This window comes from Rhipicephalus sanguineus, chromosome 2 (assembly GCF_013339695.2).
Source record: "Rhipicephalus sanguineus isolate Rsan-2018 chromosome 2, BIME_Rsan_1.4, whole genome shotgun sequence".
NCBI classification, from domain to species: Eukaryota; Metazoa; Arthropoda; class Arachnida; order Ixodida; family Ixodidae; genus Rhipicephalus; species Rhipicephalus sanguineus.
In genome coordinates, this window is record NC_051177.1 from 214,807,514 (window position 1) to 214,834,791 (window position 27,278).

The 27,278-nt window shown below is 45.9% G+C and overlaps 1 protein-coding gene across 1 annotated transcript in view; it reads left to right on the top strand.

The window, feature by feature from the left end:
- The window catches only part of LOC119384071 (V-type proton ATPase subunit G), a 42,181-nt gene that overhangs the window by 14,526 nt on the left and 377 nt on the right, over window positions 1-27,278 (top strand). The gene's annotated exons all lie outside the window — the stretch shown is intronic.

Here is a 27,278-nt window from a genome sequence, read left to right on the forward strand (position 1 = left end):
AACGAATTTGTTAATTAGGTTTATTTAATTAAATTGCTAAATATTGACTGTAGGCAAGTAATGCGGCTTGCAAAGTTCGAGAGCGTCTTCAAAAACCCCAATTCTATTATTTGCGATAAAGAAAGTCTCACGTATACCATTTTTTCCAAGCTGCAAAGAAAGCTTGCGAAATACAAAAAGAACCACGTGACTAGTGCGTTCGCCACGCCGCGAGAACACTGCCCTCAGCCGTGGTTCGAGCGAACAAAATCAGCTGCGGCCGCGACTCGCGGCTCCGTTGCAGCGGTAGGCCGATAAGTCGACGGTAGTTTTTTTTGGCCCACGTCAGCCAGTTGGCGCGCGTGACGATGCAAGTTGTAGCAATCGCGGGCCAAGAAACCACCGTCAACTTATCGGCCTACCACTGCAACGGAGCCGCCGAATTGCGGCCGCAGCTGATTTCGTTTGCTCAAACCATGGCTGAGGGCAGCATTCTCACAGCAGGCGAATGCGCTAGTCACGTGGTTCTTTTTGTATTTCGCGGGTTTCTTTGCAGCTTGGAAATAATGGTATACGTGAAACTTTCCTTATCGCAAATAATGGAATTGGGGCTTCTGAAGACGCTCTTGAACTTTGCAAGCCGCATTTCTTGCCTAGAGTCAATATTTAGCAATTTAATTAAATAATGCTAATTAACAAGTTCGTTAATTACCAAACGAAAGATTTTCTGTAGTGTGCAAGGTCAGTAATTTGCAAGTACTTTCACTCGCCTGCCTCTAATTGTATTTTTAAACCCTTGGCTAAAGATTGCTGGGACACCCTGTACACCTCACAGATGAAAAGCTCTTGGTTCACTGTCTACAAGGAACGATGCAAGGTGTTGTGGACTTGCTCAACACTGGCTTCTGTGTCCAAAGACAACGCTGTTATCCTGTACAGCTGTGGAAGCTGCAACAATGACTACCTCGTTCTTCAATGAGGGATATTCAAACTTTGAGCACATCCTTCAAGAACTTGATATACTGCCACCTGAAGCACTTGTCACCCTGGGCAACTCACATGACCAGAGGCGAATCAAAAGAGTGTCTGTCTGCATGCAAAACAGCTGAGCCATGGGCTCATCACTGCCACATGGTGAAGAGAGTGCACATTTATGGCTAACTTAAGGGCTGGGAAGGATTAACATATGAAGCCGGATGTTTTTAAGTGCGCTCGCTGTTTAGAGTGTGGACTGTTTTATGCTCTCACAAAGTTTCATGCTAATCGCACTTTATATTGAAAAATACACACATTTATAACTTTCAAATGCATTTTTCTCAATTTCCATTCTGAGGCAATTCTGACATGTTGTGCACAAACTTTCATGCACTTAAAATAGTTCTATCGTAACGAAATTTCACACAGAGCTTCTTCAGCCACTCTAAAATACAGATATCTATATAAAGTTGCACTATACATTACATATTTTTGTTTTCATAACCTGATATGCTGATAGGGGAGATGTAAAATATACATTTGGTACCCTCGATTTTTTTTAAAAAAGGTAGCAAGCACTGCTCATGTGCAGCAAAAACAGCCATCTTGGGATTCTGTGTGAAAATTTTTAATAAGCTAAAAAGTGTGCACAAAAACCCAATATTTTGTTGTCAGAGTTGTAGTAACTCTGGAACTATTACAGTTATCAGAAAACTAATTACAGTTTTGAAATCAGCATCACAAGCTCTATTACCTAGAATTTCAAAATTCCAAGTCAAGAAATTAAAAAAAATCTTTTTCGAGTAGCATTTCCCCTTTATGCCGACTTGTCAGCATTATTGACTGGTAAAAAGGAGCGGCTGCTGGGCTGTGTGAGAGAATTCTCTGGTGGCTTCTCCACAGCATCGAAAGTTCAGTACACTTTCATTACCAAGCATCGTATTGTCACGAAGGAGTCGGTGTGGCTTCTTCGCCAACATCTATACCGCATGCCCCCAATGGAAAGAAAAGCGATTAAGCATTAAGTTCAAGAATGGCTTAATGAGGACGTCATTCAACCATCAACAAGTCTGTGGGCGCGCGCCTGTTGTACCAGTAAAGAAGAAAGACTACACACTTTGCTTCTGTGTTGACTACCAATGGCTTAACAGTCACCAAACGCAATGTTTATCCTCTGCCGCAGACTGATGGTGCCTTGGATCATGTATGCCATGCTCAGTTCTTTAAATCACTAGACCTGAAGTCAGGCTACATGCAAACCAAAGTTGACAAGGGTGACCGCGGAAAACCATGTTTGTAACTTCTGATGGGCTATACAAACTTAAAGTACTGCCTTTCGGTCTCTGTTCTGCTCCCGCCGCATTTCAACGAATGATGGACACTGTGCTCGCTGGACCAAAGTGGCAGACATGTCTTGTATACATAGTTGTGTATTCAAGCACGTTCAATGAACATCTCGCACGGCTAAAAAGCGTCCTCATTGTAACACACGAGGCAAATCTATCTACGTCTAATCTAATCTAATATATAATCATAATCTAATCATCTATATATATATACCGCCACGCTGTAGAGGTGGTAAAGGCAGAGAAGGAAGAAGTTTGTGGCTGCTGTGGCCGATAGTAAACAGCCATTCGCTTCGACTGCTTGTCGTTTCCTCTCGCGACAGACTGGCGGAGGTGCTGGGTTTTCCGACGTCCTATGCCTGCTGGTCCTGAACCAGAAGCAACCAACACCAGTACACCAGGGTCTGCTGAAATTCATCGAAGCAGCCATTACCTCCAACGTCTACCACCACAGTACGGTCCCCTGGCAATTTCCTTGAGGAAAATGTTGGCCACAGCTGCAACCGAAACCAAACATGACCCAATTGCTGCCGTACCCTGCATCATCAACACACCTCGCACGCCTAACCCATTCCACGGCGATGCCAGTGATGATGTGGAACACTGGTTGGATCATTTCTGTCGGGTCACTGCCATCAATGATTGGAACAATCGCCGTAAGTTGAAGAACGTTTACATCTCCCTCGTAGACGCGGCAAGAGTGTGGTACGAGAACCACGAAGCTCCATTCACCAGTTGGCAGGAGTTCCATCAGTAGCATCATGAGGCCGTCAGCAACGCTGAATGGAAAGAGCTGAGCAGGTACTTTCTTCAAGGTTTCAAATGCCGAGTGTCACCATGTTTGTCGAAGACATGTCGTGATTGTTCTGATGGGCTGACCCGCTAATGCCAGAGGAAAAGAAAGTACACCTGTTAATGCGAAGGGTAAAGGAACAGCTTTTCGTGGGCCTCATGTGCAACCCTCCTGCAAACGGCATCAGAGTTCGTCCGTGAGGCAACAATTATGGAGCACATGTTTCAGCAGCGGTTATCGCAGTATGAGTGCCAGACTGCCATGTCTGCTGCGTGCTCACTTGTGCCAAAATCTGATGGTAGGGAGTCCCTTTCGGAACTTATATGGCAGGTTCTCCGAGAAGAACTTCAGAAGTCTCGTGCAGCGGCATCTCTGAGTGTCACTGCTTTTACAGACGTCATTTGGAATGAAATAAGCCAGTTCCTTCCTTCCTTGCCACCATTGCAAGCCGAACCTCCCATGCTGTTACGCAGATACCCTGTGTGGATCTCTACGCCGTCGACGGCACGTTTTTTGCATTCACCTGCTGGGACCCCTTGACGTTATCTAAGCCCTATCCACCGCCCGGCTTTGCAGACTAACTTTCGTTGTGGCCCGCCGAAGTCCACCGTATGGCGTGCCCCTGACAATCGTCCTTGAACTGACTGCTGTTTTTTTCCATAAAAAATTCACCGACGATTATGATACTGCCTAATACGAATTCTGAGCGCAGCTTCACGTTGGGACAAGATCAACTGTGTTTGAAGTTTTGGCTTTCCGAACGGTATCGACTACACCATAAATCATACTCTTTGTGAAGTAGGACAGCACCCACTATGTCATTATTCGTCTCTCTGCAGATAAGCAAGGTACCTGCTACACATCTGTAAGGTGTTATGTGCACTTTGTTGATGCTCCATGTGGCTGATCATGAGTATGGCTGAGCACTTTGCAGTGGCTGGGAAGCATTAAACCACACACTCGTTGCGCAATTAGCATTGTGTGATGACTGGTTGTTATTTTACTGTTCTACCATGCTATATTACATAGGTCAACGAGAGTCCTTGCCCAACATAACGCCTGTATAGCGTCTTTTTGCAAAGGTGTTCCAAGCACCAGTGTGGCTCTGTGGTAGAATACTCGACTGCCACGCAGAGGGCCCGGGTTCACATCGCATTTGATCCTGGATATTTTTTTTTCTCATTTTATTTTTTCATGTCTATCGGTTATGCCACCGACAGCGATGCCGCTTAACACAAGAACGGGTGCCTAAGAGCGGTGCTCTTAAGGCGGCGGTCTCACTCCGGTGGCACGAACACGTCGTTTTTGTCACTTTTCCAACCGACGCGGCGGCTGTTCTCCGTGCTTTATATAGTTGACTTATATATCATTGAAAAGCTTGATCTTTGTACTTTTCAAATATACTTATTAAAAACAAGTCAACCATTAGTATTTGGGGATGGATAGCCAAGAATAAACGCAAGTTACACGGTTTTGGCTGACTGTGCCTCAGCAGTGACCATTTTAAAAAAAATCTGCTACAGTTACAGCACTGTTCTTTGCGCAGCACATTCAAGACATATTTACCTATTTCCTTAACGTAGCAAATTGATGTTGGACTTCTACTTTTTTGTTGCTGAGCTTTTGAAAACAGCCAAATTTAGTAACTTCCGCAGCAGATTGTCCAGTAACTATTCGCTAGAGAAAGTTCATTGTCGGGGCGTATGTAGAGGATAAGATTTTCCGTCTGAATACCCAATTTCATCGATGTGCACGTGCTACTTTTTAAATTATATTCATCTAAAGTGGGCGATATTCTCAATATAGGGACCTACCGTGGCCCATTTTCGTGGAAAGCTACTGAAGTTCCATGGCCGAATTTGCACGTAGAGAAACTATAGTCCCCGATCTATTTCCTGGACCTAGCGTTTTTCAATAAAGCAAGCAGAAATGCGATACGAAGCTCGTAAACTGTCTTAATTTTTCATGCTGAAAACGTCAACAAAAGTGGAGTAATCTTCAAACTGCGCTGAAATCTCCGCATGCATAGCTTAAAATATAATAGTTACGGTTTCTTATATTATTATACACACTAATCACACACAAATACTGCAGGAACACTGAGAAATCTGCATTATTCCTATCACTACAACGAAAATCTTCCTCTAGCGCCACCTAGACACACAACACGAAAGCGCTGCATTGGAAAGCTCCCCGTCTCCCCGACTGTGGCGTTCGAAAACATTTTACTTCAGGGGAGAATGTCAACTTCAGACCATGCCCCAGCATCTGCAAGTCTTCTCTTTTTGTCTGCCTTTCAGACGGCTGCGCGGGAGAGCGTGAAAGCAAGTGTGAAGCATGGGCGCCTTGGGGGGTGCAAAGCCGTCTTGCATCGCGGCTGAGGGAGGGGGGGAGAGAGAGAGCTGGCATAGCTTGGGTGGGGGCAAGTGCCGGTGTGGCTGGAGGGGGGCAAATGCCGATTTTGCACAGAGAGTATGGGGTAAGCGTCGTCAAGTGAAAAAAAAAAAGCCGTACTCTCGGAACGTCCCCCTCGTGTGCGTGCGTATGTTTGTGGCCCCACTCGGGCAACCACTAAAACCGAGGGGTGTGCAACGGCAGACAAAAGAAAGCAGAAAAACGGACAGTGCGCGTGCGATGCGAGGGAACTGAGTAGATCGGCGTGGGCGAAGTATGTTTTGAATAGCACCTCAGCTTTCCTTTTCTTTCCTTTTTTAAGTGCGAATGCACTTTATAAGCGACCCTGAATCCGCCGTCCCATAGCAACGGCGCGAGGAAAGGAGAGGAGCGTCTGTAGCAACGGCGCAGCGACGTCACACCCCACGTGACTGTGCGCGCTCCGCCTCCTCACCGCGGTTTGCGCGGGCGCGCGCCGGCTCCGCACCGCTCTTCTAGGTGGCATTGGGTGCAGTGCTTCGCCGCTCCTTCTCTCGCCGTTCGCTCTCTCTCCTCCCTGCGCCCCACTCTCCCGTCCGCTGGCTGGGTGCCTCTCGATATGTGTGCTCGAGACGCCGCTGTGAAACGCCAACGGCGACCACAAGGCTGAGATTATGGCCGTCAGGTACAATGACAACACACACAGGTGCTGATGAATGTGTAAATAAATGGTTACGGTACAAATCCTCGTCTCGTCATTAATTTACGCCATTAAAATTACTGCGCCGTGTACTCTCGGCACAAGAAATGCATTCGCATTTCCTCACGATTCCCTTCGGGGAGGTGGGGGCATTTTTTTTAGAAAAAAATGTCGTTTTCCAGAGGTGTGGTTTGCTGGGCTTGTTCATATGAATCCACAGCAATAAACATCATAAATACGAGATAAGGCACACATATATAGGAATGACACGACAACTGCTTTGTACTTGCTGCGTGTTCCTTTCTGCCACTGCTAACAAACTAAACACCGCAGAGTTAAACTAACTAAATTAACAATTAAACACAATTAAGATGTATACCTCCGCTTCTAAAAAATGTAGGCCACTCGAATTTCTTTGGTACCGGCTTCCTTTCCTTTATGCGTCGCAGCATTTTCCCCGGGCAAAAGTGCGTGAGCGCGAAAGTAACCCATCCCGTTCAACTGGGCTTGCTGTGCTCTGTACTTGCTAGATTAGGCTACAAGTGGAAACTTGGCAGGATACGCTCGCTCCGATTCGCCGTCTATCATATACTTTGGCAAGTTATGCATCGGACTGTTTCGCTTCAGGACGTGGGTTCGATTTCCGCCTACGACAGGCGCATTTCCATGGCAACGAAATCCAGGAACACCCGCGTATATATTTCCGTGCACTCTAAGTGTTCAGGAGTGCCCCATAGCGGCGTTCCTCATAATTACATAAGGCTAGCTCCAAGGGGACGCGGGCGTTTGCGAACTCTTCACTCTGAGTCGGAACACCGTGCAACAAGGTGCTCGCGTGGTTACCCTGCCTCCGCCCCCGCTTCTATCACGCGCACCTTTAGACAGCCTGCGGTTACAGCCTAGGAACTGCGAGCTCACTTTGCGTATTTCTCTGATTCATTGCTCTTGCTTTGAATGATTGTACTTTGGGGTGTGGAACGCGGTTTCTGTCAGCCCAGTATCGCAAACTTCACACCTAAATTTTTATACCTGTTTGCTCAAATCACAAATAAAGTTTATATAAAAAGCCTTAGTGGTAAGCTTCGGCCGTATTTGCGGTCACCCTGTGGCATGTGCGGGCACATATTCATTGGGATTTTCCGAATGGTCTACTCTACATCTCTTCTGGCACTTGGATTTGTATGTTTCGGCCCTAAATAGTAGGCCTCCTAAGTTTTTTTATTTCTTCAGTAAACCTCCTCAGGCGAGGTTTTACAAACGGCAGGTAGCATACATGCGTGATACGCTTGGGGTCCCGGTTCGTTCGCTGCTGTATATCCTTGTGCGCAGACCATATCGGTGACTACGCAGCAATTCTTGCGGTAGCGGGAATTTGCGTCCAATGCTGATGTGGTGAGCTGGAAACCCGAAGTATGACATCGTTCCACGCAACACAGCTTTGCCGTCGGAAGACAGTGACATCCGATTGATAGCCTCCGGCCGGGAATCTTAGGCGCGTGCCTGTAGGCTTGTGTTGCTGCACTGGCGGCTGAAATCAACAGCTATTCCTCGATATCTGCGCAGTGCATGCTGTTGTGCTCGTGACACGCGATCGAACACCTCCTCTCTGTTTTCTTTGCGCAGCTCGTGCTTTATCAGCCGCCGCTTTCGCCTGAAGGAGAAACGTTAGGAGCTAACAACTCAACGTCTTTGGAAAGTCTGCCGTGCTGAGAACTTGCGATGTCTGAGGATAGCGGGTCGTAAACTCGTAGCGTGAGTCGTAAGGCTGACGAGCCAACGTAGCCGAACTGGGACTCGCGCCTAGTAGCCAGACAAGAAGAGAAGCGTTTTTGAAAACGATAAGTTTATAAAAAGTATAGTTGGTATCGTTGTGCATAAAACACGTTTACATGAAAGCGACAGATGCGCATCGCGTTCATGTTAACAATGGCAATTCGCTAGGAAGGCGCATTGCAGTAATACGTCAGACAGGGATGGTATTGCGAGTCCCGGTCGAATCACAGGCCGTAAATCACGAAGAGAGTAACGGTGGCCTCCCGTCGTGCGAACTCCGGGCGTGCCTCTTTCGCTATAAGGTATTCATATTAGCGCAAAGCAAAAAACAAACACTCGAGAAGGAATTGGAAGGGAGCAGACAGGTCAGGCGCTGAAACCTTTCTGCTTCCTCCCACTTCTCTCTGTAGTCTTTGTTTCTTTGTTCGCGCTAATATGTATCTCTTTGTATAGTGGTTCATGAAGGAGAAAAAGGTGGTAATTTTTGTCTCCCGTGCTTCAGACACGGCTAAGCGCATGTATCCCTCTGACATCAATGAACTCGGCCAGCAACCACATGGCCGCTGCGGCGAAGAGAAGACGAGCGGTTCTGTAAACGGCGTCGCATCGCCTTTCCGAAACGCGCTTGCAAAGCCGATGCGCTACTGTCGCATTCATGTAAACGGGATTATAACCGGCCAGCTGGGGCGACTCCATTCATTCAACAAGACGCCGACACGCCGTCTCCACAAAATGGTCTCCACGTTGTCTGAGTGTGGCCCAGTTCATCTTCCCACGGTAGGGAAGTGTGCCTGCGTTGACAGTTTGCCGTAAACCGGCACGGCACGCACCTCGTTCACACGAATGCGACAACTGGCGCATCGCATCCATGTAAACGGGTGTAAGCGCTGGAAAGGCGCATCGCACAAATGCGCCAGGCAGGTGTGGATTTCGAGGGGTAAGCCGACTCATGGACCACCTTACACAATTGAAGGGGAACGCCGGCCCCTCCTCGAGTCGGCTTCGAGTGCACCTCTTCGATACTACACGACAGCTGCGGGGGCAGAAAGCGAGGACTTCTCGGGAGGGTTCATGCACTCCATGTAAACGGCGGCGCATTGCTCTAGGAAAGGTGATGTGCTACCGCTGCATTCTGTCGCATTCGTGTAAACGCAGCTGGAACGCGGCACTGTTTCCCACGGCAATGCAGTCTAATTGAGTTAGTGGGGGAGACAAGGGTTTCCCAAAAGTCTGTAGGCTAACCAATCCTTCCCTGGGAAGAAGGGGTGCACTATGCACGAGGCAACACCACCAAGACTGGTGTAGTCTAGACCCCACGAGTCAGGCACGTAGCCAGGATTTTTTTTGGGGGGGGGGCCCAAGGCCTAATTTTTCGAAAGACAATCTTTCCATGGCAAAAACAAAAAAAGTACCCTGGGAATATAGAGGGCTGGAAAAATTTCGGGGGGGGGGGGGGCCCGGGCCCCCCGGGCCCCCCCCCTTGCCTACGTGCCTGCCACGAGTACAGGAGATGGGGCATAACATCCACTGTGCAGCCTGAAGCTGAGAGGCAGCATGGGGGGGGGGGGTGCGATTGAGCGAGGATGAGAGCAGGTAATAAAATGTGTGCTGCAGCACGAAAGCCGACAGTCTGTGCTTAGTAACGGGAGACGCTAGAGAACGGAACGCATTTCATTCGCATCCTCTGGTGTCCACTGCTCGCGTAGAGTGCTTCTTTTGAGCTTCTCGAGCGTGCGCTGTGCACTCTTAGAAAAAAAGTTAGTAAATAGTTAGTAAATGCTTGCATTTACTACTTTCGAGCGTATTTTACTACCATCGCGAAATCTGTTTACTAGCCAGCAGTTAGTAAAGGTCGTAAAGTGCTGCCTTCACTAACCAGAAAGTTTACTTGGTGTTTTTAACTAAGTAACTACTAGCCACCCACATTGCCAGATCTTTCGTAGATGCGCAGTATACTTTGCCGTAATCGTGACGGTCTTTAGCAAAATTTAAACAATTTTTGTTTTGTTGATTACCTTGGAATTAAAGTTTCGTGCTACGTGATGGCACGCATATAAGCAAATATAAGGGCACACGACAATGTGTAGAAAACATCAATTATTCTTCTAAATTCTATGATTGCCAACCAGTACACGGTGCATAGGAGCATAGTCTTCAAGCCGCTGCTAGAGTAGATATCAGCTACGTAAAAGTCTTGCTATTCTGTGTGTGCACTTGCGTGTGTTTTCTCATTCGTGATCAATTCATGCCTCTATGTATGTTGCTTTGTGTACCTACCACGGTAATTACATGAAGTAATTAGCGGCCATTCGTTAATGTACGAGGACAATGCCACTTCGTTTTTTTAGTCCTTTAGGTACTTTGGTAATAGAATCATCTTTATATGGCAATGCACACGCACATATAAACAAAATAGGCGTAAGCCTCTAATTGAGTTGTTAGCGCGGTTACTAACAACTTAGTAATGGACTAGCCATTCGAGCTAGTACTATTCACTCACTAACTAGGTAGCAAGTTCCACTAGCCTGCATTTTACTACCTTCACTTACTAAGAGGCTAGTGTATTTTGTGACAAGTAAACGGTTAGCATTTAGTCAGTGAATATGCCGACCTTTTTTTTTCCAAGAGTTGTCGCAATCGGCGAGCCACCCTTTGCCTCGGGCGCCGGGGCGGAATAAAGGCAGCCGCCTCACTTTGCGGCGATAAGGAAGACGCCGGCTGTTTCTCATGCACCAGGAAGTGCATGGTTGCAATTGCTCGAAACAACACCATTGTCGCTGGTGCCGAAGCGGTAATGCGACACATGACGCCTTTGTGCCCCAGGAAAGGCCGTGACGCCGAGTTTCCGCCGAAGACGGACCTCGGACTACCGCACTGTGCGTCTCCGGCTGTTAGGCCGTCTACGCTTCGATCAGCACCAGCTTGCTGTCAATTACTGACAATTTGGGTGAAACGACCACTCATCATGTTATTGTAATGAACTTTATTGAAAATCAAAATCCTATTGAATTAGCGTACGCGAATAGAGAAGTCGTTCCCCCGACAAGAGAATAACGCACCAGGACCATTCATGCCACGCATATATGTCGCTCAAGACGTAATTGCTTCAGCTCTGTCATAGAAATGGTTTTGCGGTTCGTCTGATGCTTTGCACACGGTAACATGATAAATAAATGCTGCATCAACCAAAAGATGAATTGATACTACTCTGCTGAAGTTTCAATTCAAATGAAATAAATGACGGTACGTATAGCAGGGAAAACTGTGCTGCTTAGGCAGTTAGCACGGGTTTGACACCGTGGGTCAGAGCGGCAGCGTTGTAGCACGCAATTGCCAACTACCCGTCTTTCGAACATTCGGAAGCTTATGTTACACGGTGAAGGAAGGGCACAGCTAGTCAAATAGAATTTGTCTTCTCCTACAGACGAACGAGAAGTTGTGTCGGGTATAATGAGGGGAGGAGGGGGGGGGGTGGAGGTGTTACACACAACCACTGGGCGCGTTTCTTCCATGGGGGAAGGAAGGAGTACATACGAGTTTGCTTACACCCCGTGTTGCAGGTCAGAGTAAAACTGTGCCGTGTTCCCAACAAGGGCCGCAGAAATAGCGTCACGACCCTCTTCAGGGTATCACAAACGGCAGAGTTTTGACAACGGTACAGAGTTGAATGCTATCCTGGAGGCAGTCTCGTCTTTATTCTTTCTTTTTCTTCCTGTCAGACCACCATGTCTCACGTTCCAGCACAATTGCAGTGACAACGATGTCTTCTGCATATTTGAAGTTATAAGGCGCGAGTAAGACACGGACGAAGAAAAGGAACACACACACACGGAGCGCCACTTCCAACATAGATTTATTTAGAAAGAGCACAGAATATATTTATGCACCACGCGCGCAGTCATCGTGCCTCAATGCGCAGTCGCATTCAAGTAGCGTAACTCTTATGGCGATAATGAAATGGAAGCAACGCTGACGCATAGATCACCTGATTCGATTATTTTCTTAGCCTCAATAATTAATCGTACTGACTTATCAGGACTTCGGCCGACTACCGCGCAGGCGCTAAAGTCCGGAACGCAATGACAATCCCGGCAGTGTATCGCGAGGTGGCCCTCTCTGCCATTTTTGACGTTATTATTATGCTGTCTTAGCCTGTCATTCAGGCACTGTTCGGTCTGGCCAATGTAACTTCTACCACACGACAAGGGGATCTCGTAGACCACGCCCTTCTGACAGCTTACATACTTGTTCTTGTGGTTGATAATGCAGGCCGGAGCTTCTGAAGCTCCGGCCTGCATTATCAACCACAAGAACAAGTATGTAAGCTGTCAGAAGGGCGTGGTCTACGAGATCCCCTTGTCGTGTGGTAGAAGTTACATTGGCCAGACCGAACAGTGCCTGAATGACAGGCTAAGACAGCATAATAATAACGTCAAAAATGGCAGAGAGGGCCACCTCGCGATACACTGCCGGGATTGTCATTGCGTTCCGGACTTTAGCGCCTGCGCGGTAGTCGGCCGAAGTCCTGATAAGTCAGTACGATTAATTATTGAGGCTAAGAAAATAATCGAATCAGGTGATCTATGCGTTAGCGTTGCTTCCATTTCATTATCGCCAAAAGAGTTACGCTACTTGAATGCGACTGCGCATTGAGGCACGATGACTGCGCGCGTGGTGCATAAATATATTCTGTGCTCTTTCTGAATAAATCTATGTTGGAAGTGGCGCTCCGTGTGTGTGTGTTCCTTTTCTTCGTCCGTGTCTTACTCGCGCCTTATAACTTCAAATATGTTAAACCAACAAGCCCAGTCTGCCATTCTTACTTCTGCATACTTTTGGCGCAGAAAGATTGCTGTCAATTCTACTGCGCAAATATATATATATATATATGTAACACACTCAGAAACGACGCAGGGTTTCTAGGTTCGGTAAAAGATTCTCAGAAAAGTCAGACACGCATGCGAAGCAATTTTATTTACGTTCCGCTTGGGGTCCGAGCTTTATCTGATGAAGCTTAGACCTCCAGTGAAACGTAAATAAAATTGCTTCGCACACGTGTTTTTTTTTTTTTTTTCACTTTTCTATATATATGTGTGTGTGTGTACGCGAACAGAACTTCCCTGAGCATTTGCAAATAATTCATAAACTGTGAATAGAAGCCCTCATGTCACCACAATTATTTGGAGAATAATTACTGCATAATTATAGCGTTCTCTCTACAAAATATTGCTGTCAATTCTTTCTCGAGAGAAATAAAATCTTTAGTACATAGATCGATTGTGTCAGGGTGTGTAACGGCATATAGAGTGGTAGACGTAAGTGGCTGTTTACTTGAGGAAGTACATAGAAATGGAACAAAGAAAAAGGAGAGTTTATAATTATGACCGCTGTCTAGCTCAAGCAGATGACTGAGTAGTGACAATCAGTAAATGAGGTAGGAGTAAACGACAGCGACAGAGGGGATTATTTACATAAGTACACTGTACACGGAAGGATGTGATGTCTCATGCTTCGCTTGTGATGGGACCTCCGCGATAGAGTTTGTCACCCAAACCCGCATTTCGGCACTGTATGTCACGGAGAGCAGCTGGCCAGGCAGCCTACGTGAGCGGTTTGCAGCGCAATTGTTCCTCCCGTGAAAAGAACCGCACCGCTGGGGACAGGGACAAGTGAGCGAGGGTCATCACAGAAGGAGAGATAGAAAGAGGCGTCGTTGAAGGGGAGAAAAAAAAAAGCAGCCCTTGCGGCAGCGGCGCGTAAATAGTTATACTACCAGGAGAAAGAGGCACCTCTTTTCTAGACAGTGGCATGGGGGTACGAAGGCTCTCTGGGCCGTGCTTTTTTTTTTTCTTTGGGGGGGGGGGGGGGAGCGGCCGGGAAGGGGGGGGGGGGCGTCAAGCACATCTGAAACTTTTCAAAGGAGCAGCGGCGCCCCTGAAAAGAGTGGATTAGTTGCAGCTAGAGTCACTGGAAAAATTTCAGAGTATCGCATCTGTTTTCCGCGCGCCGCCGCCGACGCGATTGGCTTACTCGCATCACGTGACCTCTCGCCGCCATATCCCTTCCAAGCGCTTTGGGTGCAGGCGCGTTGAATGCAGAGCGCGGCCGGATATTTAGCAGTACCACGGTCCCTAGAAGTACTTCGTCGCTTTTTTAAACGCGTCATGCAGATGCCAGAGAGTAGCTCACCAGCAACCAAACGTTGCTGGTGAGCTACTCCGGGAATTTCGTATGTTTTTGCATTCCGTGTGGGAAACATTAACGTCAAAGAGCGTCGTTGTACGTGGCTGCATAGTTGGCCGCGGAATGAATTCGCCCCCCTCGATGAACTCCTTTCTGCAGTGAACTACACAAACTTTGCTGGAAAAGCTCTCATGCAACAGGATACTTCACCTTTTCGGTTCGCTATGTTCAGCGATATTGAAAACTACATACTACATACCTTTCTATTTCCTCGGCTGTTTATATCTCGATCTGTTGAACAGATAGTGCATGCATTTCGAGTTATAAGCGTGTCACGCACGAGAGCGAAATCGAAGATTGTCGCATGATCATTTGCCACTGCGCAAAACTGAAGCGTGGAACTTTGCTGATAATTTGGTATAAGGCAATGTTATTAAGCGTATTTTATTTCTTTTTTTCAAAAAAGAATGTTGCTAATGCTGCATTGCGCCGAGCGTACTCTTACAATACTGTTTAGTAAGTGAGAAATGGTCGCAGCAAAAAAAAAAAAAAAGGCTTATCCTCTCACGCATTGAGGGAATCGATTTCATGCGAGCCCTAGATCTATATACAAAGTGTGTTGCAGTAGCATGCGCGTTAAAGATTTTCGGGATGTGCTATTTCTGATCAAAATAACATAAAGCACTGCACCGAGGTAGTTTTAAGCATTACGAAAACAAAAGTTGAAATTAAAAGCAGTGAAGAAACCGAACCCCAGCCGTTTACGCGCTGGCAACGCCAAAAAAAAAAAACTTTGTCGGAACACGGCAAAATATTTTCAAATGCACTGCAACGTTGGGAATATTGAGGAGACAAAAAATAGGAAATGAAACAACTGAGTAGTGACGTCAATCATTTTTGATGGCCTATTTTCTACGTATCTGTAGGAAATGACAACGTATACGCAAAATAAGCTGCACCTTACCTACCGCACGCCGATTCACCCATGCGTTCGGCTGCTGGCGTTCCGAACCGAGAGAAATTCTTCACGTACAACTTCCACTTACCGTACACACACCACTGTTATTACAGATAACACCCAGCTGAACAGCAAGCATGGTGCGCAAGTAAGGTATGCGTCAGCGATCAGTCGAAGGACGCAATGCTGAATGTTCTCGTTTGATAATGTTCTCGAATGCGTTATGAAGTGAACCTGAACACCGTCTGCAAAGCTAGCGCAAACAGTCAACATTCACCAAGTGTCGAAGTAAATGGCATCTCGCACGGTCATTACGCTAATGCAACCATGTCTACAGCTCCGGACCTTGCGAACAGACCCGGCCGTGAAACGAAAAGAGACCGACGAAGCCACGAAGAGAGTTCGCGAGCTCATGACAACATTCGCCGCACGTTTCATTAGCTACACCGCTTACCGCGCAGTCGATTCATGACTGTCGATGACTCGAAATCACTTCCGATATCCTTTTGAAGAAACACACACACACATATTGCAGTTACGCCGAACGTAACACGGCATCGAGGCGAAAAGATCGGTCACTTCTCAACACACGCTACCAACGCGCCGGACGGTCCGGAAGGGATATGGCCGCCGCCGCTCAATGTTGCCCACGTGCAGCCTACCTTTGCGGTACTCTGAAATTTTCCAGTGACTCTAGTTGCAGCAGGGAGAGGCTCTTCGCTGTCGCGACGGCCGGAGAGCGCATTTTCCTCTTTTTTCCAAACGTGACTTGGTGGCGTCTTCTGGCGGCTCAGAATGAAACTACACTGCAGTGGAACCCCCACCTTAAATTGGTGGTACTGTTTGTTCTAATTAACTTCACAAAGAGGTCATGCAGAGCGCTTGTTTCAACATGGTGCTGCAGTCAAGATTTATCAACAATTCCACCCGCGGCAGAGGCCTGTGAAGTTTTGCTGAGAAGACAGAGTGCCAGCACATATATTCTGGTGTCTCGGTCCTTCCCGCCACGGTGGTCTAGTGGTTATGGCGCTCAACTGCTGACCCGAAGGTCGCGGGATCGAATCCTGGTCGCTGCGTCTGCATTTTCGATGGAGGCGAAAATGCTTGAGGCTCGTGTTCTTAGATTTAGGTGCACGTTAAAGAACCTCGGGTGGTCGAAATTTCCGGAGCCCTCCACTACGGCGTCTCTCATAATCATATCGTGGTTCTGGGGCGTTAAACCCCAGATATTATTATTATTATTATTATTATTATTATTATTATTATTATTATTATTATTATTATTATTATTATTATTATTATTATTATTATTTCTTGGTCCTGCTTCTCGACTGAAGCAAAAGTCCAGATACGAAGCCTTTCATTACGGCAAATTTCGTTAGACATAAAGAATATTTCAAGCTCAAAGAACCAGTCAATTATTAAACCCTGTATTTTTGTTAACTGCCCTGAAAACAGCCACCCAGCCATTCTCTCCATGTAGCGCATCCTTTGCTTTACAGTCATTTGGTTTACCATCTTATGGTTTTACTGAAAGCATGAACATCACAAGAATAGTCTTTCTTTTTTTTTTAGTAAAAAAAGATGTGTGAATTACTTACACAGCTTGCCCTTCCATGCAATACATAAAACATCGGAGAAAGCCTCATTTAATTAAAAATATGAACTGTAATGTGGGGAAATGTGAGGTGACCGATGGTCACTGAAGAAAGTGAGGGTTGGGCACAAGTAAACGAAGAGCAGTTAGTTAATTTCATCTTCTCGAATTTTAAACGTAAACATGCAATCAGGTGTCATGATTTTCATGTTACCACCTGCCATTTACATTCGGCATACTCATGCCACACCATACCAATTTTCAAAATTGGCTAGCGCGAAAATGGACAAGGACTGAGAAGGAACACTGATGTACAGGACAGGCGCTACTCGCAACTAAATTTTATTCAGAAACGTCTTCCTACTTATATACACAGCCGAGTGGCGCGCGCAGGCGCAATGCACAAGACAGTCGACATGCTAATCAGTACCGGGAAGCCAAAACATATTCGCATTACAACCAAGTGTCTAAGAACAGTCTTTCCTTACTGCGCAGAACAACAGAAGTGTCACTGATACATTCACGGTCTTTCTTTTTAATATGATAAGCCTCCATTAGTTCTCTGGCCAGCGCATTCCCACTTCTGCCCAGAATTCGAATGCTAGACAGCACTGGCTCACAGGCACAGGTCCTACAATGCGTAGGCAGATGAAAAGTCAAATTATTCTTAACAGAGCGCTCGTGTTCCCGTGCTCGATCGTTGACGCAACGACCAGTTTGTCCGATATAAACCTTGCCACAAGTGAGTGGGATTTCGTACACGACGCCTACGGCGCATGTGACGTAGGGCCGGACGTGCTTTTTTCCGCACGTCGGTTTTTTAAGTGGTCCCGAAATGCGCGGGCATAGCCCAGCCAGTTTATGCGGCGCTGAAAAAACTATAGGTACATTGTACCTATTTGCCACATTTTTTAAATTGTGTGCCACTTTGTGCACATACGGCACCACTTCCGGCCTTTTTTCTGCACGAGCAGAGCCAGGCCTCTTCTTCCCCTTCAGTTTCTGAAGGAGGGTTTCGGACACAGCAGTCAAGTTCGAGCAGGGGAACCCAGCCGCCTGTAGGCGCTCAATCTGGCTATTAAAACTATCCTGAGCCAAGTGAACGCAGGACTTTGCCAGCACCGATTCAAGGCATTGTGAGGCAATAGCTCGTTTTACAACCTTACTATGAGCAGAATCAAAGGGTAAAAGCTCTTTTTGGGCTCGCGGAGAGTACTTCCAGCAAATATGCTGCCCCCTTAAAAGCATATTAAGATCTAAAAATTGCAAGGTGTCATTGTTAGGAAGTTCATGGGTGAAGGTTAAACCCTTTCCATGTCGTCTAAACAGGTTTAAAATATCATCAACAGCACTAGTATTCGTCTGGAAGGGATTAGTGCTTAAAATCACGAGAAAGTCGTCTACATATCTAAAAATTCGTAGAACTTTCTCGCTGTCCAATAGGTTATTCAAGACGCGGTCAATAGCAGCTAAAAAAATATTGCAGAGCACTGGGGCAACACATGAACCAATACAAATTCCCTTTCGCTGGATGAACGTCTCGCTGTCAGAAGCAACATAAGTTGAGGATAGATAGTACTCTAGTAAGGTCATAAAATTATCGACCGAGATACCGGTAGAATTCTGGAAAGCGACATCTCCGTTCTTTTCTATACAACAGCGTACGGCAGGTAACAGGGCATCGTGGGAAACGGTGTAGAACAAGTCCTCTACATCAATCGAAAAGGCAGACTTGCAGGACTCAAGAGATGCCAGAAACGTTGTCACTTCTTTAGAATTTTTAACAATAAATGGATCATCAATAACTAGAGTGTTTAAGTTTTTTAACAAAAACTGACTTAGCTGCTGCTGCCAAGTATTCTGCTCAGTAACTATACTTCTAAAAGGCATGTCGACCTTATGGGTTTTAACGCTGAAGAATACGGACAATGACAAAAGCTTACTGTCCATAATAGCCTTACACAACCCTGAAAGTTGCATCTCTTTACACAAAGAAACGGCTTTTGTTTTTACCTTGCTCAGGTTTACTTTTGCAGGAGCGAAGTTCTTGGTCAAAGCTTCAGTGGCTTTTTGACAAAACGTCGTTGAAGGCAATACCACAAAACCACTGTCCTTATCTGCTTGTAGAAGACGAAGTTCATTGTCCTTGCAGAATTTCACCACATCACTCATTTTTCCGTTGGATTTCAGGTGGGAGTGTTTCACAGTCTTCAATAGGCTGTCCACGCCGTCCAAAAGGCACCTCTCCTTGTCGTCGTTCCCTGCCTTGTCAGCCACACGCCTGTTGAGCGCAAGAAGTTCGTGCGCACGCAAACATGGCTGAAGGCTAAACTAGGTCCCAAGTTTAGCCTTCAGCCATGTTTGCGTGCGCACGAACTTCTTGCGCTCAACAGGCGTGTGGCTGACAAGGCAGGGAACGACGACAAGGAGAGGTGCCTTTTGGACGGCGTGGACAGCCTATTGAAGACTGTGAAACACTCCCACCTGAAATCCAACGGAAAAATGAGTGATGTGGTGAAATTCTGCAAGGACAATGAACTTCGTCTTCTACAAGCAGATAAGAACAGTGGTTTTGTGGTATTGCCTTCAACGACGTTTCGTCAAAAAGCCACTGAAGCTTTGACCAAGAACTTCGCTCCTGCAAAAGTAAACCTGAGCAAGGTAAAAACAAAAGCCGTTTCTTTGTGTAAAGAGATGCAACTTTCAGGGTTGTGTAAGGCTATTATGGACAGTAAGCTTTTGTCATTGTCCGTATTCTTCAGCGTTAAAACCCATAAGGTCGACATGCCTTTTAGAAGTATAGTTACTGAGCAGAATACTTGGCAGCAGCAGCTAAGTCAGTTTTTGTTAAAAAACTTAAACACTCTAGTTATTGATGATCCATTTATTGTTAAAAATTCTAAAGAAGTGACAACGTTTCTGGCATCTCTTGAGTCCTGCAAGTCTGCCTTTTCGATTGATGTAGAGGACTTGTCCTACACCGTTTCCCACGATGCCCTGTTACCTGCCGTACGCTGTTGTATAGAAAAGAACGGAGATGTCGCTTTCCAGAATTCTACCGGTATCTCGGTCGATAATTTTATGACCTTACTAGAGTACTATCTATCCTCAACTTATGTTGCTTCTGACAGCGAGACGTTCATCCAGCGAAAGGGAATTTGTATTGGTTCATGTGTTGCCCCAGTGCTCTGCAATATTTTTTTAGCTGCTATTGACCGCGTCTTGAATAACCTATTGGACAGCGAGAAAGTTCTACGAATTTTTAGATATGTAGACAACTTTCTCGTGATTTTAAGCACTAATCCCTTCCAGACGAATACTAGTGCTGTTGATGATATTTTAAACCTGTTTAGACGACATGGAAAGGGTTTAACCTTCACCCATGAACTTCCTAACAATGACACCTTGCAATTTTTAGATCTTAATATGCTTTTAAGGGGGCAGCATATTTGCTGGAAGTACTCTCCGCGAGCCCAAAAAGAGCTTTTACCCTTTGATTCTGCTCATAGTAAGGTTGTAAAACGAGCTATTGCCTCACAATGCCTTGAATCGGTGCTGGCAAAGTCCTGCGTTCACTTGGCTCAGGATAGTTTTAATAGCCAGATTGAGCGCCTACAGGCGGCTGGGTTCCCCTGCTCGAACTTGACTGCTGTGTCCGAAACCCTCCTTCAGAAACTGAAGGGGAAGAAGAGGCCTGGCTCTGCTCGTGCAGAAAAAAGGCCGGAAGTGGTGCCGTATGTGCACAAAGTGGCACACAATTTAAAAAATGTGGCAAATAGGTACAATGTACCTATAGTTTTTTCAGCGCCGCATAAACTGGCTGGGCTATGCCCGCGCATTTCGGGACCACTTAAAAAACCGACGTGCGGAAAAAAGCACGTCCGGCCCTACGTCACATGCGCCGTAGGCGTCGTGTACGAAATCCCACTCACTTGTGGCAAGGTTTATATCGGACAAACTGGTCGTTGCGTCAACGATCGAGCACGGGAACACGAGCGCTCTGTTAAGAATAATTTGACTTTTCATCTGCCTACGCATTGTAGGACCTGTGCCTGTGAGCCAGTGCTGTCTAGCATTCGAATTCTGGGCAGAAGTGGGAATGCGCTGGCCAGAGAACTAATGGAGGCTTATCATATTAAAAAGAAAGACCGTGAATGTATCAGTGACACTTCTGTTGTTCTGCGCAGTAAGGAAAGACTGTTCTTAGACACTTGGTTGTAATGCGAATATGTTTTGGCTTCCCGGTACTGATTAGCATGTCGACTGTCTTGTGCATTGCGCCTGCGCGCGCCACTCGGCTGTGTATATAAGTAGGAAGACGTTTCTGAATAAAATTTAGTTGCGAGTAGCGCCTGTCCTGTACATCAGTGTTCCTTCTCAGTCCTTGTCCATTTTCGCGCTAGCCAATTTTGAAGATTATGAACCAACTAGCCCAACAACGTATACTCTTAAGCCATACCAATTTTGATACATGTGATGTTAACGTATCGGCCGTGAGAGCCGTGGCATGTTAGTCGTGCCGTTCATGACATGCATGTCATGATTTTCATGTTATGACCTGTCATTGATGTTCGTCATAACCTCATGTCACACCATGCCAGTTGTGGTATATATCCAGTTCACGAAACATCCACGAGAGCACAAAGTCGTTGGCTGATGGATGGACGGATGGATCGATCAATCGATCGATCGATAGATAGACGGACGGACGTCAAAGTGGCAGGAGTTCGCTAAGAAATTGCACTTAAAACAATGATGGAACGGGAGAAGTTAGACTGTAAATATGCAAAACTGAGGCGTACCCCTATTCCAAAAACCAGCGCAGTTCCAGTACCCCCAGCATGATATAAATGCTGGTACATGCTTGGATTCACTAGGACTTAAGTGAATGCACTGGGAAAGAGCTGGGTCGCACTGGTGTCGCCACTGTGACGCTGGCGTTCACTGGGAAGTGCTGGAAACTACAATTTTCATTGGCGTGCGCTGGTGCATACTGGAGCCTGTACTGTTTCGGCCAGTGCGAAGTGCTGCTTTCAGTATTGTGTGTGGCGGAATGTTTTGGTATGGTTGAATATTGGATAGTACCGGTAGATACTATCCTAACAGGTCCCAAACATGTGTCACAATTTCTAGCTTGGCAGAGGATGAGATGCGCACTATGTTCATGATGTCATGACCAGCTAGCTGCATCCGCCCACGACAATGCTGCCGCCAATACATCTCATAGCTGTCCCTGCACTAGACCTAAGATCCTTCCTAAAACAAAAGCTCAGGGCTTACTAAGACAGCACTTATGGAACAGTGAAACACAAAATCAACTGCACTTGGTGAAGCCACACCTCGCTAACTGGCCACCCATGGTTAAAACACATTGTACAGATGTCACACTTTCCAGACTTGGTATAGGACACGCACACCTTTTGTCCGGAGGTGACCCACAGAGCTGCGATATGTGGTGAGCCACTAACAGTGCTGCAAATACTCATATGATGCACAGTACTATAGTATTAAAGGAGAAAGCAGTTTTTATCAATACACCAGCAACGAATACCACTGCATCCTTTAATGCTTATAGGAAATGAACCTCTTTCAATCATGAATCATTATTAGGATTTTCAAGAGATGTAAAATGTTTTAAGAGAATGTAAAAACTTTTAACATTATATGACCAGGGACTCTGTAGCACTGCCTCTCAGCAGAGGTTGCTGCTGTGGCAGTTAAATTCCTGAAAGCACTGGCCTCCCAGCTGCCCTTGGATTCAAGTGTTGACTAGGCACTGATGCTAATGACACACTTCCATATTTTAGTATCATGATCGCATGTCACTCATTTTCATCACGCATGTTTCATGCCACTCATGATTTTAATAATGCTATGTTTTTACGCACCTTTAGTGTGCAAAATTTTAGGCTCTTACACAGCCACTAAACACCATCACTGATCGCATCCCATGTCCTATGACCTGGCGCTCTTTGGCCATCACTGGTCCTTATGCCATAAAACACCATACATCATAATCATCATATCAACAATTCCAACTGCTGCAATGGGCTCTGGGATTTCGCTAGGAAATCATGGTGACACACTATCTCAGCGTATACATAACTTGCAAGTGACGTCAGTGCCTGTCTTCCGTCCGCCATCACCGAGCACATACGTCTCAGTAGCTGCGCTGTGTTTATGTTCGTGCGCGGATCGTTCGGCGTAGTGCGCGTGTTTTGATCGTTTGCCTTGCGCTTATGACGAACGAGAATCGTTCAGGACATCATGCAGCCTGCAGTGTTGTCAGTGGTGTTGCACGTAATACAGTAAAAGCTCGTTAATTCGGATTTCTAGGGACCGGAAAAAATGTCCGAATTAACCGAATGTCCGAATTATCGAATGGCCGAAATAAACACAATAAATGCACGAGTTTTTTCAACATACCTTTACTTAACAAAGTAATCGCGGATGCTTGTCTGTTTTCGAGCAGAGATTCGCGCGGACACAATTTTTCTGAGCCCTTCAAGGTGCTCAGCAGCTCGCATGATGTCTGCAGTACCGCAAAAGTTTCACCCGTCATCCACGTTTTTCGGTTGGCACGGTAATCCACGGGAAGATTGTTGATGTTCTTAAAGCAGCGTGGCTTTTGAACCTTTCCGATAACGAGAAGCGGCAAGCGCTCTGTTCCCGTCACGTTGGGGGATAAAAGTACGGTTACTCGTTCCTTGCTTCCTGCCGCCGATTGAAGAATCCCCTTTCATCACTCTTCATCACTTCTTGTCAGGAGAGCCCGTTATTCAGAGCACGCAAAATTTCTGCTTTGGTGGTGAAGTCCTTGGCCTCGTACTTGGGCCGCTTCGCCGGCGTTGCCATCGGCGGAGAGTGCGGTCGCATGAGAAGTCAGCACAAAAGCACCAGTAACGATCAAGCTAAAGGAGCCGTACTGAATCGTTCCTCGATAAATCGGCGATCAACGATGCAGCACACCAACGGGAACAAAGCAACAAAACCCACACGCGAAAAAAAGGCGTTGAACCAGTCTCAATCCAAGCCAAGTCGATAATTGATGTCCATGGCGATGCTGCGTTTGAGCTTCACTTTTGTTCCGAATTGTTCTTTTTTCGTTTTCGAGCCTCGCCAGCGGCCCGAAAGTCGCCGAATTATCCGATTTGCGGTCAAATCTGTCCGAAATAACGAGCGCCCAGTCTCATAGAGTGATGCGTATATTTACAGGGACCAGATGACGTGTCCGAATTAACCGATTTTCCGAATTAACGAGAGTCGAATTAACGAGCTTTTACTGTAGTTGAAACAACTTCGCACGAGTCACCTACAGCGGCGCTCTTCGCCCCCTGCATTTTGCGGCGCTCAAACTGCACAAATTTAGCCGCTGATTGCTGCATAAAACCATGGCCCAATAACATGTTTGGCGCCCGGTCGGGGTTCGTTTCACCGAAGAGCCAAGAGAGGCTCCCGACAGCCAAGGCTCGATCGCTGTGTTCAATTCGGTGCTTCACATTTCGACAAAAATTGACCTCGCGCATAACTCCGTGGTGATACACTCGGCAAAAAGGTGAGGAGATGCGGAAGCATAACTTGCCTTTATGAAGTGACACCCGCACACATAAACGTTGTACAACGTCTGCGGTCCTTCCTGTTTACGCGCGCATAAGCCATGTGCTCCGCTTCTTGGGCAGCTCTTTCGTGCGGTCGCACGGGTTTGTGATCATGTTTGGCATACAGTACGTTCCCACATCTGGTCTTTTTTTTTAATTGATTTACACTTCTCGTGCAGCAGCCAAATGTCGCACAAATCGCCGTTGCGATGTGCAGCATTGATGGGAAATGCGAGAGCCGCACAGCTTGAGTCAGTGTCGTCTGCTGCCATGTGCTCGGTAATGGCGGCGCATGCCGCGAAATCGTATCCCAGAGTTCCGTGGTGTGACGCAGTTGCAAGTTATGTATAGGTGCTGCTTCTAGACTTCAGCAAAAGTGCAAGTTAAAGAACCTGTCTAAATAAAATGTGAAGTCTTTCTTTCTCGCAGATTTCGTTGAGCACGGCATTTTGATTCGGACACAGTATACCAGTCATTTACTAAACCCTCTTTTGTTAAAGGGACACAAAAGTGAAACAATAAATTGGCTTAGATTGATAAATTTTACTATGAAAACTTTAATGTCACTTATTGCAGCATCATAGCTTTAATAACAGAGGAGAAAATGGTCAGTCTAATTTTAAATCTCGCACTGAAATCCCTGCTTGTGATATCATGGATTTGAAAGTGTATATTTCGTATTTTTGCAACATCGGCCCAACGAAATTTCCTAGAACTTGGTAATGTGAAGTCTTTAGGCCCTTCAGAGGACAATGTACTTCATGTTTACTGATTTGGAATAACCTAGGTTCTAGTAGACGCCATCAAAACCTACGACGTCGTGGCGAGTGGTGCAGGAAGTTCAAGGGGCGTCGCCGCCTGCATTTTTTTTTTTGCTTGTTTTCTCGCTTATCAAGCGTCTTCTCGTGGCACGCGTGGTGATTTCAGTATTGTGAAACGGTAATAGAGAGAAATTGATTTTTTTTTTGTGTGTCCCTTAGTAGTCAACAAACCAAAAGTGTAAGGAGTCTGTCCAAAAGGTGCAACGGCATATACTACTTCCATCACGCAACTCAAATGCCTAGGTTGCATTGAAAGCACATACGCCATCGCAGTAGTTCTTTTCGGTAGGAAAAAGAATGCGTTTAAAATTTACGTATCATCAGGGAAAGATGCACTGAATAACAATTGAGAGGTGCATTGCGAGGAAATGTCAGGTGCCCTGATGTCACGGATGTATAGAAATTCAGAGCTGTCTGCAGGAAAGCAAGGAGCAGTGAGTTAATTTCACCTGTTCGGATATATCATATATAAATATACATTGGTGTGCATATATTTATTTTCTTAGAGATGGTGATACTCCCGCTTAGCAACTTTAAGAGTTGCTAAGTGGGAGCAACTGCTCTAAACAAGCAACTGCTCCAAAAGGCTGATTTGTTGCTCCCAGGGGATGTTTTAGCTGCTTCAGAGGCTGCACCAAAGTGCTTTCAGTCTAGCAAGTGTCGAAAGCTGGGCAAGATGGTAAGGTTTCATCTAGCAAACTGCGCAGCAGATGGGACACTAACAAGGAACGAAAGGCTGCGCTCGTCTATCCCTTTCATTCCTTCTTTGTGTCCCGTCTGCTGCGCAGTTTGCTAGAAGATGCTTTCAGTCGATCAGATCACTGGGTACGACAAAAATGATTTAGCAATATACTCTCTCGAAGTTTGCGTCCTGTGCTCAAGATTACCTAAGCATTCTGAATAACAGATCCGTGCAGGTGGCAAAATGTAATTTTGTTTTGGCTACCATCAGCATCCTGCTTCTTTCCTAACATGTTTGAACTATAACAAAAGAATTTAAAGCTAACGTAATCGTTGCCTGTGTAGTTACAAACAATTGTATTGAACTTGACCTAACTGCTGAAGTCTAATGAAGTCTAACTGCGGCTTTTAAAGCTCAAGAGGAAGTTTGAATGCCTCTTTGTATTAAGCACAGCAGGACCACTCTGAAGCAGGCAGTTAAATATGCAGATGTATTTTGTATACCTCGTTGCCCGATCATGACCTGCCTTTTTGATGCTGTTTGTATTGAATCCATAATTCCCAGAGTCGTGGAGCTTTTCAAAAAAGTTGAAAGTTACGTGAATTCATGATAGATCATCTGAACGCATGAAGCAGTGCACATGAGACACGAAGGGAAGGAATGGAAAGTTATCGAAGCATTCTATCAATAAATAAAAAATTGCATCAGCCAGTCATTGTCGCACTCAACGACTGCGAGGTTTCATATTTGGAGGGACATTATCAGAAGTTCAAGCTTTGCATCAGTGAAAGTCATGTTACGTGTGGTATGCTGGTGTGTATGTAAATTAACTGTTTTTTTTCTAAATATTCTAGTTGTGATGCAACGGTGGTCCTGCCCAATCAATTCTTCTTATTCTGTATCGTTTTCTAGCACTGCGTCACACTTTAACACGGTGCTATGCTTCATTGAAATATGCTGCATTGTAGTGCGCCATCTGCACCACAGTTATATGGTGCCTGAAATACAAACCACCAGTTCATCTGAAATTGTTTAGTTGTGATTGCGGTGGACACCATCCATAATATGATCTGTTGTTGAAATGCCATTTTTAGATGACTGCAATGACTTGTGCAGAAACATGCATGTTTGTGACTTTGTGCAGGTGAGAGTGCACAGCTTTGCATGTGTGCTCACGTTTGCTTCGTTGATTTCAATCACTATTGCCTGCACATTTCAGCATGAAACAATATGATTTGAACAATGCATTTGTATATCCTAACAAACTGCCAGATAAGCTCACAATAATGGTATTGGTGTGAGCAATGCTGTTGGAAGCTTCTTATGCAATAATGCTGTTCACTAAGTAGCATTCATCACAATTAAAAAAGAACTTTATTCTGTGTTATCTCTTCCTTCGTACCACCAAATTTCCAACCGTCTCGTGTTAGTCACGGCTAAAGTTTCAGCGATGCGTTTTCTATTGCCAATTAAAGCACACTTATCAGTTAAGCCAACAGT